At 43.2% G+C, this 15,686-nt stretch overlaps 1 protein-coding gene across 2 annotated transcripts in view; it reads right to left on the minus strand.

The window, feature by feature from the left end:
• LOC122790142 (glucagon receptor-like) overlaps positions 1–15,686 on the minus strand; it is a 2,645,547-nt gene that overhangs the window by 389,886 nt on the left and 2,239,975 nt on the right. The gene's annotated exons all lie outside the window — the stretch shown is intronic.

Consider the following 15,686-nt stretch of genomic DNA (forward strand, 5'->3'; position numbering starts at 1 on the left):
TCAACACCCAAACTATTTGTTGTTGGGCCCTTATTGTAGCTAAATACTTTCGTTCTCAATCTCCATATTCCAAAATGGATTGGGTAAGCCATCCATCTACCGATCTTCTGAAAAAATGTAAGGATAAAGACAGAGACAGACAGCACAGGTCCAAAACTGCCAATGATGCTTCCATTAAGCTAGTTGTTAGTTCACCGGTATTCAGTGAGGTGCTTTCACAGCCCCTGATGCCCACTTAGATGAATTTGCAGGCCGCTAATGAGACCTGTTCGGAGTCCGGTATGCCGCAAGACTCTTCTTTGACTATAGAACCTGCGGATGTCTCTACCTTGGATGGGTCCGGAGCTGCTGTGCAGGCACCAGCTTCCGAGGAAGTTCTTCACATTACTGATATTCACCACAAACCGACAACTTCTTTCGTGTCTTCAGTTCTTTCTAAAACTACCCAGTTTCTAAGGCCAAGAGTACGATCTACGCCTAAAAACAACGATGACCCAAACTCAAGCGCCTGCTTCCTTGCCACAATCTCAAATGCTTAAAATGGCAGAAGACCTGATCATGCCGATTAGGGGAAGCCAGCCTTCACCTGCTAAGAAAAAAACAGACCTGTCCCCAGCAGCTTTAACTGACCAAGAGTCCGACAACTCTGAGGTTTCTGAATATGAAGATATGCCTTTATCTGCCTATGAGGATTCAGATGCAGAGGAATCCATTCCTTCGGCTTCCCCTCCAGAGGATTTTTCTTTTGATGAAACCCTACATACTTTGAGAGAGCATTTCCACTGGGAATGCCAAGATTACCCTCAGTCCAAAAAGAGACTCAGGGAATTTTTAGATTTACCACAGCACAGACCGTTAGCTATCCCTCCTGTTCTGGATGTTGTCGATGCTGTCTTTATGGAATCCAGTCTAACTCCTGATACTTTACCCCCTGCTCCAAGGAAACCAGACAGGTACTATAGAGTCCCTGACTCTCACAACTTTCTTTTCAAAAATCCTACTGCTGACCCAGAGGTCATCTCCCAAGGGCCTAAAGGAATAAAAGCAACTACAGCTAAGAATCCCAACCCTTCGAACAGGGATTCCCGAGCTTTAGACAGCTGGGGTAAAAATGTATACACCTCTGCAACTCTTGTCATTAGAGCATTGAATTGCCAGTTCCACATGCTGAAATACCAGCAACATACTATGGAACTTCTTAAGCAAAACTTATCTACCTTTTCTGACTGTGCAGAAAATAAAGAATTACAGGAGCTTATGCATTCTGCAAGCCAAGTCGGCAAGCATACCCTGCAATGTGGGTTTGATGCCCTAGAAGCATATTGCAAGGCAGCAGTCACAGGTTCTGTACTTAGAAGGCATGCTTGGCTTAAGGAGCAGACCTTGCTAGACCATGTCAAATCAAAATTACTGGACAGTCCTTTGAACAAGGACAATCTTTTTGGCACCAAAGCAGAAGAGGGTTTAAAAAAAGATGGACGAAAAGACTAAGTCTATGCAGACAGTCAAAGTTTTTTTGCAAGTGCAGCCTCCAGTATTCAGTAGGCATTGCCCCTCAAAACATTGGTCCTTTCCAGCCCTCTCAAGGCCATCTCAAACTAGACCCAGGGGGAAACAGACCCCTCAGATTACAGTCTCAGGGTATGCAGAGATCTAAGCAATGGAGCACCTCCACTTCTAAAACAGGGAGTGTTAAGCCACCCCCTTACAGAAAGAATTCACAATGACTTCTCAGCTACACTCCTCACCTCTGTCCAATTGCTCGTGCCCCTAGGAGGAAAACTTGCCCACCATACAAAAAACTGTGACCTCCATCACCATCAATTGATGGGTCTTCAACATAGTATTCCAGGGGTACAAATTTTATTTCCACACATTGCCAACCCCAAAAGGATTCCCAGACCTTCCTCCAATCCAGTGGGCAGAGGCACAAAACCAAGTTTAATCCCTGCTCTCCATAAGGGCAATTCAGCCTGTTCCTGCAAAACATAGGCCAAGGTTTTTATTCCAGACTTTTCCTGGCACCCAGAAAAGAGGGCACCTGGCACCCAATCTTAGATCTATCCAGTCTAAATACCTTCCTGGCGGTACCAAAATTCAAAATGCTCACCCTACAGCAGCTTCTCCCTATGCTGTCCAAAGATGCCTGGTTAGCCACTGTAGATCTAAAGGAAGCCTATCTACACATCCCTATCAGGGAATCATGCAGGAAGTATCTATGTTTCAGGGCAGGATCTATGCATTATCAGTTCTCTGCACTTCCCTTTGGCTTATCCCTTGCTCTCAGAGTCTTCCCAAAATGCCTGGCTCCAGCCATTGCCTATTGCAGACAGAGAAAGTTTCAAATATACCCTTACTTGGATGATTGCCTGATTCAGGCAGACAGTCAGGAAAAAGCTGTTGCAGCACCTGACATTTGTAAAGGACCTTCTAACCTCCCTGGGGTACACTATCAATGAAAAGAAATCAAAACTAGTCCCCAGTCAAAAGATTGTATTCTTGGGAGCAAGCTTGGACACAGCATCCCAGATGGCATTCCTTACTTCAGAAAAACAAGCCTGTCTGACAGGCTACTTCGCTCAAATGGCCACCAGAACCCAGCTATCTGCAAGGAAAATCCTGCAGGCTCTAGGGTTCATGGCCTCCTGCATTCTACTAATTCCATATGCGAAACTGCATATGAGGAAACTTCAATGGTACTTAAAAAGTCTTTGTTGCCAACATTCTCAGGACCTGGAAACTATCATACCTATCATACCTTGGCTCAGGACAGGGTTTCTTTGGTGGGCAGCAACATGCAACCCAACAAGGGACTTCCCTTTACACAACCCCATGCCGGTCAGACCCTAACCACAGATGCATCAGACTATGCCTGGGGGGGCACATCTGGACAGCAGGTGCATTCAGCATGCTCTGACAACTTTCAGATCCCTACTCTCACCAGGGTCCCTTCTAATAAAAAACGACAGCACCACAGTGATGTGGTACATCAACAAGCAGGGGAAACCCATTCTTACCCACTCTGCAGGCTAGCCATGACCCTGTGGAACATGGCCTTGGCCATGAATATTCACCTGCTCAAGTCCTGACAGGCAAACAAAACTCTCCGGCAGACGACTTAAGCAGAAATCTCCCAGACCCACATGAGTGGCAACTAGAACTCAACATGTTCAGCCTTCTAACCCAGAAATGGGGAACCCCAATGGTGGACCTATTTGCCTCCTCCTACAATGACCAGCTTAGCAAATTCTGCATGAGGGTACCTCATAGCAAGGTCTGGAATGTGGATGCCCTATCCTTCCAGTGGGTAAACCTCTCAATTGATGCATTTCCCCCCCTGCCTCTTCTTACAAGAGTACTACTCAAGATAAGATAGGAAAGACCAAGGGCAATCCTGATTACCCCAGAGTGGCTACGCTAACATTGATACCCACCACTGTGCAGTCTGTCACTGGTGCCACCATTGAAAAACAAAAAGACAGCTTGGAAACACCAAAACAAAGCTGTCTTTTTGTTTTTCACTAGTTTGTCTTACTTTGGTTCCTGTCTACTGGTGCCACCATGACACCTACCCCAGATCCCAACCCTCCTCACTCAGCAGGAGGGAAAGATCTTGCATCTGCAAATGCAAACCCTGAACCTTGCTGTCTGGCTTTTTGTTTGAATTCTCCTCCAGTGGCCAGTCTAAGCAAGCAGGTGCTGGATGTCATTCGTGACACCAGAAGACCCAGTACAAGGAAATCCTATGCTGATAAGTGGAAAAGGTATTGTTCCTGGATTCACACTAAAGGAGTGGACACAGCACAGCCTTCATTACCTCTCATCCTGGATTACTTATCAGACCTACTCCACAGAGGCCTATCCTTCTCTTCCATTAAGATCCATGCCTCTGCCATCTCTGCTCATTACAGCACTGAGCCACCTCTCTTCTCTCACTCTCTCATCAAACAGTTTCTGAGAGGGGCTAACAACTTAAGACCACCAAGAAGAGCCCCCATCCCTGCTTCGGACCTTAACTTTGTGCTGGAAAAGCTCACACTACCCCCCTTTGAGCCTGCAGCATCAGCAGAGTTAAAATTCCTCTCTTGGAAAACAGCCTTGCTTCTGGCCATCACTTCAGCTAGAAGAGTGTCTGAGCTACAAGCACTTATGACTGTCGACCCCTTTATTATTTTTTATGCTGACAGGGTCTCCCTCAGGACTAACCCTACTTTTATGCCTAAAGTGGTGTCCAGTGTGGCTCTCAACCAATCTGTCCATCTGCCCACCTTTTTCCCTAATCCTCAAAATAAGGGGGAAAGGATCCTGCACTCTTTAGACGTGCAAAAACAGCTCAGATTCTACATTGATAGGACTAAGCCTTCAGGACATATGACCAGTTACTAGTCAACTTTGCACCAGATGCAGAGGTCAAGGCCATATCAAAACAAGCCATCTCTAAATGGATAGCATACTGTATCCATTTCTGTTACAGACACCATGGTAAACCACCTGCTCAGGAGGTCAGAATGCATTCCACTAGGGCAACTTCAACCTCTACAGCATTCCTCAGGGGGGTCCCTACCAGGGACATTCCGGAAGCTGCTACTTGGAGATCTGTTCACACCTTCACTAAGCATTATCACAGGCCTGTCTTTTCCAAATCCAGGGCGGGTTTTGCAACAGTAGTCCTGCAGGGCATACTAGCCAGCCCCAACTCTTCTTGACTGCCTCTACCCATTCTTCAGCTTTGGGAATCAACCCAAGTGTGATGACTGCAAAAGTGAAACACAAAGAACATAGTACAGTTGGGTACACTTACCATAAATGTAGATGTTCAAGTGTATTCACTGTTGCATTCCTGGTTTCCCACTCTCCAGCCCCCTTGTCTCGCTCTATCTCTCCTTCTCTATTTTTCTTACTCATCCCTTACAAGGCTATTGGTATTTACTTTTTACTGGTGGTGTTTTTTCCACCATAACTTAGCTCCCTATTTGGGGGTTCCTGACGTTTGGGGCAAGAAAAACTGATGTAATGGCGTCAGCTGTCTGTTTTTATACCCCTGACGACCTGAAGTCAGTCCTGAAGTGACATCAACTGACACAGAAATAATAAGTCTCTGGTATTTGAGCTGACTGAGGGCTACCTGCTGGCAGATAACCCAAGTGTGATGACTGCAACAGTGAATACACTCGAACATCTACATTTATGGTAAGTGTGCACAACTTTACTTTTTCTGTGCTGTCACCCATTACCCTGGTGCACTTGTCCATTCTAAGGCACTGTTGCAACTACCTCATGTACACAGACAACCCTCCCCTCTAAACTCCAAACACTCAGACCTGTGGGAGTTACCCATATATCACCCATTGTGGACATATGCACTCCCCAGCAAAGACTGGACTAGCAGGTCAACAGGATAAGATAAACACATGCACCACACCATGTGGAACACATAGCTCACCATGACACCCACTTTGACAGCCATGACATACAGTGAAAAGCCACACACCCACCTTCACAGAGGCACTCAATGGACATTTACCCAAACAGCACAGACCTGCAAGACAGACACCAACTCAGACACCATGACATGGCACATGCCAAGGGACACATATTTAATCTACACAGTGTGCCCCTCAACCTAAGCTCCTAAGGCTAACCACCTTGCAAAATACAGCGCCCTTGGGTAACTGACTACTGAGGCATGCACATATCCCACTCACTAAGTTGAATATGGGGCAGGTCACAGCCAAATATCTATCACATGACGGCATCCAACGCATGACACAGCCAGTCATGGCACTGCACAACAACTATGAGTATCACTCTGTATCCATGTGGGTGTGAATGACGTGGGACACACCTCCCTGGACTACATGACAAGAGACATGGTTGAACTCTCTGATTATGTGGTCCAGGCAGGTGTGACTGTAGCACTGAGCAGTGTACTGCTGTCACCCATAATGATGCTGTGATACTATCAACAGATGACTGACTGCAACATTGGCTTATGTGTTTTGTATCATTCTCAGGGGATCCAGTATCTCCCTGCTTGGGATGACATGATTGACAGACCTCAATCTCCCAGATTCGTGAAGCTCCATGTCAGAATAGCGTTATTCTGACACGGAGTGGTTTGTGTCCTTGTAGAGCAGCAGCGCGCCTTGAATATTAATGAAGGGGTGCTGCTCAGCTCTTACATGGACATGGATCTGTGTACAAGTGCAGGGGGGTGTGTCCGAGAGGAGAGCTCTCACAATATACATGCCCCCTGCATGGAAGTCAACAGCAGCGAGACTGTGTGTCCAAGAACACTACTGTTAGTGTCCATGGATAAAAAAAAAGTAAAACAGTAAAGCCTACGATACATTCCCAAGTATGTAAGGGCAATATTTAAAATTTGTCCCTATTTCTTCCCCTATCATTAAATTCTTTCCCCAGAATGTGTGCAAGTACATGGTAATGCAAAGCCCCTGTCATGTTATCAATGTTCACACAGACCCCCACACAGATAAAGGTGCAGAAAGCAATGTCCATACCCCTAGTAAAATAGTCAAATACAAGAGCAATAAAGCAGAGACCAATATTGTGAGGCAAAGACTAGACACTGTGGCACAAAACTGCCATTGTGGAGGTGTGGCTACAGACAATTGAGTGATGGGTCTGAGTAAATGGTCCAGCACCTTAGTGCTATGCCGGCTGGGGATCCCCATCTTGTGCATTTCTCAATTTAACTGAATGGCCTTATCCTGCTGTGGGCATACCTCTCAACTGTACAGATTTGGACAGGTTATTCAAAGACACAACTCATATATCTGGTCAATTTCCCTTCACATGTGGGTTTGCAGTCAGGGGGAAGTATGAGCAGACGAGTTTCAGACTTCACACATTGCATGATATCCATGCATTTATGCCCCCCTCTGTAATTCTATCCTCTTCCCAACAGTATGGGAGCAATATGTATGACATATTTCTATAGTTTGACCTTAATCACAGCAGTATTTATGTCCTGGTCCACAATTCTTACACTAGGACATGGAGAGGCACGCTACTGGCATTTGTCAGCATGGCCTTGCATTTGTTTTCTGTTTAATGTATTATGTTGTTAGTTAGGACCCTACGGCATTCCGTATGATGGCACTATGGGTGAAGCATATGATGGCACTATGGGTGAGCCATGGTCATTTGCCGGAGGCCTGTAGGCCACATGGGAGTGATGCAGGCCATTGCATTTTGTCACTCATATGTTACCAGGCTGCAAGCCAGTGGCTTCCATTGGGGTGACATGGGCAAGTGGGTGACTTGTTACTGGCAATCCTTCTAGTTCATAGTAAACAAAAACATGAGAAAACTGGTAAATAGCAAAACTGCAACCTTTAAAAATGAATAAACAGAGGACAAACCACACTGGATCAAAATGAACAATAAAAAGTTAGCACTTTCGTTTACTAGTTTAGCAAACTGCCTTAGACAAGAACAAAAGTATACAGATACAATTTATAATTTCAAAAATAGTGATGTCACTTCCTGCCCATTGAAAAACACGTCTCAATTTAAAGTTACAACACTCGTACTAAAGACTACCAACAAATATATATATATATATATATATATATATATATATATATATATATATATATATAAATCAGTCACAAATAAAACAGTTCATAGTGATGCATCAGTCTGAATGTGTGCAGGGTGCTGCCTACGGCTAGGGTCACACCTGCTTAGGACACCATTTCAGCATGCTGCATCCTGTGTGTATTCCATAAAAGAAGTGTGATGATTCTGTAATCAATCCCAACAGCAAGAATATAACCGATGAAATACCTGTGGCTGTTGGGGGGGGGGGGGGTTGGACTGAATACATGTATGATATGGAAGCTTATGGCATCTGACTCACAGATATAACTGGGACCTTCTCCTTTTCCTGCCTTGTATATGGACATCAGCAGTGTGTCATTACTTTATAACTGGCTTTTGTGGGCTGCCAGTGAGTGGGCAGACAACCAGTATTCCATATTAGAGGGACAACTAACGTAATGCTAACCTCTATATTTAATTCCAAAGGTGTGTGCAGTTCAGAGTTACTTTCTAGGCACCATGTAGAGTACTTCCACCTGTGTACTGTTTCTATGTATGGACTCCTGTTTATAGCCTGTCCAGCTTTCTGATAGTGACACATATTAACATCTGGACAGTTAGTGTGTACAACTAGTAACATAGGTGTAGCTGGGAAACAGATTGGTTGGCACTGTAGTTGTTAGGACATGGCCATGTCAACCACAGTACTGTACCTAGGCCACTGAGACACAACATCCAGGCCTACATGCTGTCCACTTCCAGACAATATTAAACACTCACAAAAGATTGGCACACTAACCACTGCATATAATGGACATACACCAATTATCATGTTGATTGGGACAGCTCAGGCAATCTGTGCTCCATTGATATTACTCTACAAACTTACGTTACTGCCATTTATACATGGGGTTGGGGGGGGGCACACCTAACAACTTTACACATTTGCACTGACTGCACTGGCATTTCAGTTATACTCTATTTGCTTCCATTTAGTATTGTATTGTGCTCTGTCTTGCTGATTGGAGGCATATCAGTAAGGTACACCAGTTAGATTGTAATGGCATACATTTCTGTCTCAGACTTCTTACTCTTCAGAGCTATACTGCAACTGCCAGATCTGTTGTAGTATGTCTGTGTAGGTCTGTAGGGGGGCTGTTCTCCATTGCCAGCATTTGTGGAGCTTTGCACAACCTTTCTTTCTGGTCATCTACACCTGTCCTGCTGGGTGAGGTTGGGGAGTGGGTATGGGAACGCTCATTGACATCCATGTCTGTGACCTGTGGACACCCACAGTTAGTCAAGCTACCACATGTACTGCAGTGGGAGTTGTCACCTTGAGTACTACTGCCTATATGGGGATAATAGTATTTGTTATGGATTTCATGCTGTCCCATATAGCTGTTAGCTATCTGCTGCTAAGCCATTTGGGCACCCAATTCCCTTGCATGTTTGCATTCACAGCATAGATATAACCATCAGAACATACCACTCCATTCAGTAATTGATAGTAAGGGTGACTTACCTTGTGCCTGGGCCTGTATTGAGGAGGGTGCTCGAGGGCTGACTATGTGGGATGCACACAGTACACTCCCTCTACATGGTAAACCACAGGTAGTGTCATGTTTGGCATCACTTTTACTGTATGTGCGAGTCGGAGATAGTTATCAGTCCCTGAGTCCCTACGGTGTCAGTGTATGTGCTATGCGTTGCCTCCTTGCCAAGGCACACCTTTGTCTGCCTCTAGGGGCAGGCTCAGGAAGTTCCTCCTCCAAGTCCCTCTGTGCCTGTGGTGACCTTGGCAATAGTGGGGGGGCTATGTGGCCCCTCCTCATTTTGTTCCTGCTGCAGCTGTTTCCACAGCATCATATTGTGTATCATGGCACATACTATGAACATTTGTCCACATGTAGCTGGACAGTACTGCAAGACTCCACTGGATATGTCAAGGCAGTGGAACCGTGACTTGAGCATCCCAAACAAATGCTCTATAATGATCTTGGCTTGTGCATGTGCCTCATTATGGCATTCTTGTTCAAGGGTGTGTGCATTTCTGATGGGTGTCATCAGCCACTGCTCCAGTGCGCAGCCAGCATCCCCCACTACATTGCTAGTTGGGATGTCCCCCCTGGCAAACCCCTGATACAGCTGTGAGGAATGCCACATGTGGGAGTCATGACAGCTTCCAGGGCTGCCAGCACACACTTGCATGATAATTCCCCGGGCATCACTCACAATCTGGCAGTTGATGGAGGGGAAGCCCTTGTGGTTGATGTAGACCCATCCCTGCTCACCAGGTGGTACATTGATGTGTATGTGCGTGCAGTCTATAGCACCAACTACCTCAGGGTATTCTTCTATATGGCAGAAGCAATGCATTGTGATGGTCAACACCTCACATGTGCTGGGGAAGTATATGTGCTCACTGGCATGTGGTAGCATGGCATCCAGGAACTGGTGGTGTACTCTGGATGCTGATGCCTGTAAGACCCCCATGATATCCCCAGTTGGTCTTTAGAAGGTACCTGTGGCTAGTATTCCTGAGGCTATACATACATTGGTATTGACTGGGATGGTTTCCCCTCTGTTGGTTCCGGATCTGGGCAAGGCTGTCACAGCTCGATGGTTTGCTGTAGAATGTGCCTGTCCACTCTATAGTGCTCCACTATCGCCAACTCATGTAGCCCCCTGGTAGGTTACCCTGGGTTTGTACACTTTTTTTTTTTACACGTTTTTAATGTGTGCAAATGTATTGTAGAGCTTTTCTCCTCGGGCCTCTGCTGAAAATGGACCTGTGTCCAGTCAGATTTTTCCCAGTAAACAAATGTAAAATAAAAATAACTACATAAATAAAAATAAATTCTCCTCCTCACTGCAGGTCGGTTGTCAACATTCTCCTCCTCAACACCCCCAGCCTGTTGCACATACTGGTAAATCAAAGCCACAGCAGCCCCTAACATGTTTTGTGAGTTTAAAATTTCCACGCTTGTGTACACCAGTTGTGTAATGTTTGTGGGAAAAAACAGTCTGTAAGGTGTTTGCATAGTTTATAGTGGTGTGCTGGGCTGCTGCATGTGCAATTGGTTGATGCTCATACATTCCACCTGCCAGCTATGCTAGTTCTCCTTGATTGCCTTCCTACTGCTTTTTCCCCTGGGTCCCTATCAGATGATCGAAACGCCATTTCTGCAAATACAAAATGATTGACACGTATTGCATGAACTATGTAAATGCCAAACATCCAAAACAGCAAAATCCTAAATGCCGAAGTGTTTTGGTTGGCCCTTCTGTGGTATAGCTCCGTAAGGTAAGTGTGCGATAGGTATGGACCTTAGGGTAGGGTGCGGATTAAGGTAAGTGTATAAATAGGTAATGTATGTAAGATTTAGTGTAGTGTTAGAAGTAGGGTTTTGTTAAATGTATTTATGTGTATTATTTATTTTGTTAGGGTATATCTCCGTAGGGGAAGTGTGCGGTAGTTACAGACCTTAGGGTTAGGGAAGGGTTAAGGATAGTGCATAGATAGTTGTGTATGTGGAGTTTAGTGTAGTGTTAGAAGTTGGGTTTTGGTGCTTTACTTTAGGGTTAGGAGTAGGGTTTGGTTAGTGTTTGTATGTGGTTTATTTATTTTGTTTGGGTAGGTAGTATGTAGTGGGTGGTGTGGTTGGCCGACTATGACCGTTTGATGTTTTAAATTTCACGGTTTAGTGCATTCGGTGTATTTGTGGTTCGATTAATACTTGTCGATTTTTTGGTATCTGCTGTATTGGATTTTTGCAGAACTGATACAGACCCTTTTCCCCTTCCTATTTCCTCTCTGTTTAAGCCCTTTCCCTTGTTTTTTGACAGGGTGTGAGCCTCACACACACCTTCAGGCAATGTAAACAGTACTAAGCAACCTCAGACACACCCCCTTCCTTAGCTGTGCTTAGATAAGGCAAACACTGGCCTCAGGGCTCCAATGATCTTACAACAAGCATGACACACCCCCTCCTGAAGTCATCAGGCTCTTATTCTTACACTGCTGTGTGCCTGCACCTACACAGTTAGATCTGTGATTCACCATTAATCCCCTCATTTACATACCCCCCAGTGTAGGTCCATAGTTACTGCACTCAGGCACACCCTTTACCCTTGCAACCACTGCTCCCTGGTTTTGTTTACATTCTGCATGCCATAGACTATAATGGCAAAATACAGAATTCTTTAAAATCGTGTTTTTTTACCGTTTTTTCCCCCACCCCTGTGTTTGCGTGTGGCTGCCCTGAACTTAAACAGCAGAAATCAGCTACTAAACAAAAAGTTTTTTTTTTAAATATTAAACATTTTAATGCCAATTGCCTTATATTTGGCCATTGGCATGTGTGTTTGACTGTAATACATGCTTACCACAAGCTGTCCTGCCTCCATTTGTTCAGATGCAGAAATGTATTCAGTTACTAACTGAATACATGTTTTGCTCTGACACTGTTCCTGCATGGAGTCTGGGCAACTTTGTGGATCACAAAATCACCTAATTTCCATGTTTTTTACCAGCAGATGAGGTGATTTGCATCCCGCACGGCTTTCCGTGCAGGAGCAGTGTAGGGCCGCTCGTGCACGTGAAAACGGCACATACCTGGATCGCAAAGCAGCCATTTTCCATGCAGGAGCAGCTACACTGTTCCTGAATGGAAATCAGCCATTTGTGAATCCGGGGGAATATCTAATTTTCTGTATTGAAAAGTAGCATATTTACTTTCATTAATGCATTTTTTTTCAGTTGTGTTTTTCTGTGTGGAGGCATTATAGATATTGTATTTTATACTGTTTTGATATGTATTTCTTGGCTTAATTGTATTAGCTTAGATAATAATTATTATGACTTTCAGTGTTTTAATATGATAGGAAATATTTTATGCTGTGATTTGTGTCATTGTTAGGCATGTATTATAGAGGACTGAGTGGTTAATGTGAACTAGGTCTATCAATAATTTCACAAGTATTGATATATCAGTGGCTATACAGGTAAAGCAGTAATACTCAAAACATTTTTTTATTAGACATTATAGCTATAAGTGCTTTATGCGGACAGGTAAGTCAACTCTTACTTTGTCAGTAAAGGGCTTTTCAGCTACTGCTGCAAAACTTAATGACTCAGAGTGAAGGGAACGTGATTTTTTTGCATGTCTGGGTGAAGCATGACATCCACACGCTCCTCTCTGAAAACATATGTGTGCGGATTCAGGAATGCTGAGTCTACGATTGTGGCTGAGCCCTTTCTATTTACATTCTGTGTGCGAGAAGCCTCAGTGCTTATTAACTATACAAGTGTCCATGCCAGTGACAAAACAGTTCCTCATTATGGTGACAACACAGACCATCCCATGACAAGATTGAAGTAAGAGCAACTGAGAAGCATTATATGTTGACAAGCATCTCTGGTAGTCATCACAAAGTTGTATGCACAGATGGGAAAATAATGTTGACAATGCTGATGTAATATACAATATGCAGAGAAATATTTTGTGAAAGTGGAGTTTTCACTGTAACAACAGAAACCACAGCGATGGACAGAAGAGTACAGGGGGGATTCTCCACCAATGCATGGAATTAAAACATAATGGTTGAGATGACATAACAATACTTGATTGTAGAATAATGTGAAACTTAAACAGGAGAGATGGGATATAGTAAAGTAACATGATATACCAAACAGCATCAGTCCTGACAACATCAGACCACGAGAAGTGGACCGGTACTATAATGTGAATGCCATTAAAAAGGAAAAGATGATACCTTCAATGGCACTTACCCATCAGTTCAGTCCACATACCATACATACATACATACAAATGCAAATATTTCAAGCACGGGCATTAATGTCCTTCTAGCTTGCCAATATACCAAAACACTTGTTCCCATAATAAGTGTCCAGGGTATTCTTAAAAATATCTAAACTAGTACTTGCTTTAATATAATTTGGTATATATTGCATTGGCTACTCTGTCAGAGAACCAATTAGTACACTTCTCATTCATATAGAGTATACCAGTATATTTTCACTTTCCTAGCAGGGGATCCATGGAACCAATCAAACAAAAAGGTCATAAATACACATATCAGTGAACTGTAACAAATCTGTAGATTGTAGCAAGAAAAGAAAAGAAAAGAAAGATAAGCCTCAATGGATTGAAACCCATGCCTTTCCTATTGATATTCACCATACCGCTAAATTAGCAAAGGGAGCCACTGAAGCTGTCAGATCAAAGTGGTCATAAAACACATATGCCAGGGAAATGTCACATATTTGCAAATTAATAGCAAGAAATGAAAGACAGGCTTCAAGGGATTTGAGCTTATGCCTTTCTTATTTAGTAGCATTCATCACACTACTGCATTAGCAAGGGGAGCCCATGAAGCAGCCATACTCAAAGGGGTAAAAACACAGATATTAGGAAAATGTGACACATTTGTATGTTGATAACAAGAAATGAAATATAGGTCTCAAGGGTTTGAACCCATGCCCTTGCTAGTAATATTTATCATACTAGTGCATTAGCAAGGGGAGCCACTGAAGTAGTCAGAATGAAAAGCTTCATAAAATACACATATAAAAGGAATGTAACATATTTTCAGACTGCTAACTGAGCATTGTAAAAATGACATAAAACTGCCAAGGGGATTCAAACCCCACAGCCAGTCTATTGACTCAGTAAAAACATTTCACCGGTAAACTGAGCCACCAAGCAATTATAGTAAAAGCATTAGCTTTACTTTAGTTCAGAGTAGCCTGGTGATTTGCAGACATGGTTAACACATCTGCATGACTGTGGTGAGGATTGGAGCTCATGACAAGGACGTGACTTCATTTGTAACATAAGATGAGGAGTGCCACTTGTTGTTGATTGCACCTGTACATTGAAGCTGCTCCCTACAACCTATCAAGCAATGTATGACACAGAAAGAGGCTCATGTTCTGTATGTCCACATGTGTGTTGTATTTGCCTGCAGTTTAACCAGATGAAAGGCATGAAATATGAGTATAAGGCAGAGAAGAGAAAGGGAAGCAAGCAGAAGGTAGAACAGAAGGTGAGCCACTAAGGAGCGAGTAAGATGAAAGTGGGGTAGGAGCATATCACTAAACTTATTAGCTCAGCAATGCCAGATAAATCCTTAAACATACTTCTTTACAAAAATGTACATTTTGATGATAGCAATATTTCATTTAAATGCAAGAAAGCACAAGAGAGCATTAAAATAAAAAAAACGCATGAATGATTTTGAACACATATCTTTGTCACTCATATTTGTCAAACAAAGGATGAGCTAGGTATGCCACAGAATTATTCAAAGAAAATGCATCACTAAGAAACATTTCGGTGGACAGGGACACATGATAGCAAGGAAAGTAAAATATACTTGAATGGAATTGAACCCATGCCTTTGTTACTCATATTCCCTGATTCAGAGCAATAGCTATATATACCATTGAAGAACACATAGGAAAGATGTCTGAAAAAACACAGTGTAGGGGAATGGAATACACTTTCAGAATGGTATTAGAGCCCCACACTAGTATACTAACAATCAACACACTACTGCTTGACTACAATGAGCAATGGAAGCTGTCACAGTGAAGCAATTGACTTTACTTTGGTTCATAATTGTTTGATAATGTGCATAGATACTCAACTCATTTGCATGACCAATGGCAATATTGTTAGTACATGACAAGGATTTTTCTTCATTTTTGCTACAGGATGAAAAGCGTTACTTCTCTGTAGTTCTGCATTGGCATTGATTTTGCTCTCTGCCAACTGTCATGCAACCTGTGGCCATAGAAAGATTATTTTTATAAGCCCTTTGTGAGCATGTATGTGTTGCAGTCATCTATTTTTTGACCTAATTATATATTGGTAATGGAAGTACAGACAAAGATGAACAGGGGAAGCAAGTAAAAGATAGAACACAAGGTAGGCAGATAAGGAATACGCAGGACTGAGCTGGAAGAGGAGCAGATCTCTGAAATTCTTAGCTCAGTAATCCTGGTGAATTACAAGAATAGTTGTAATTATTTTATTACTGAAAACTGCAATGATTTGTCAGAACACTGTATGTTTTATGATGAACTACTGGAC

The sequence above is a fragment of the Protopterus annectens genome, chromosome 1.part0, assembly GCF_019279795.1.
Source record: "Protopterus annectens isolate FY-2018-M chromosome 1.part0, PAN1.0, whole genome shotgun sequence".
Lineage (NCBI taxonomy): Eukaryota > Metazoa > Chordata > Ceratodontiformes > Protopteridae > Protopterus > Protopterus annectens.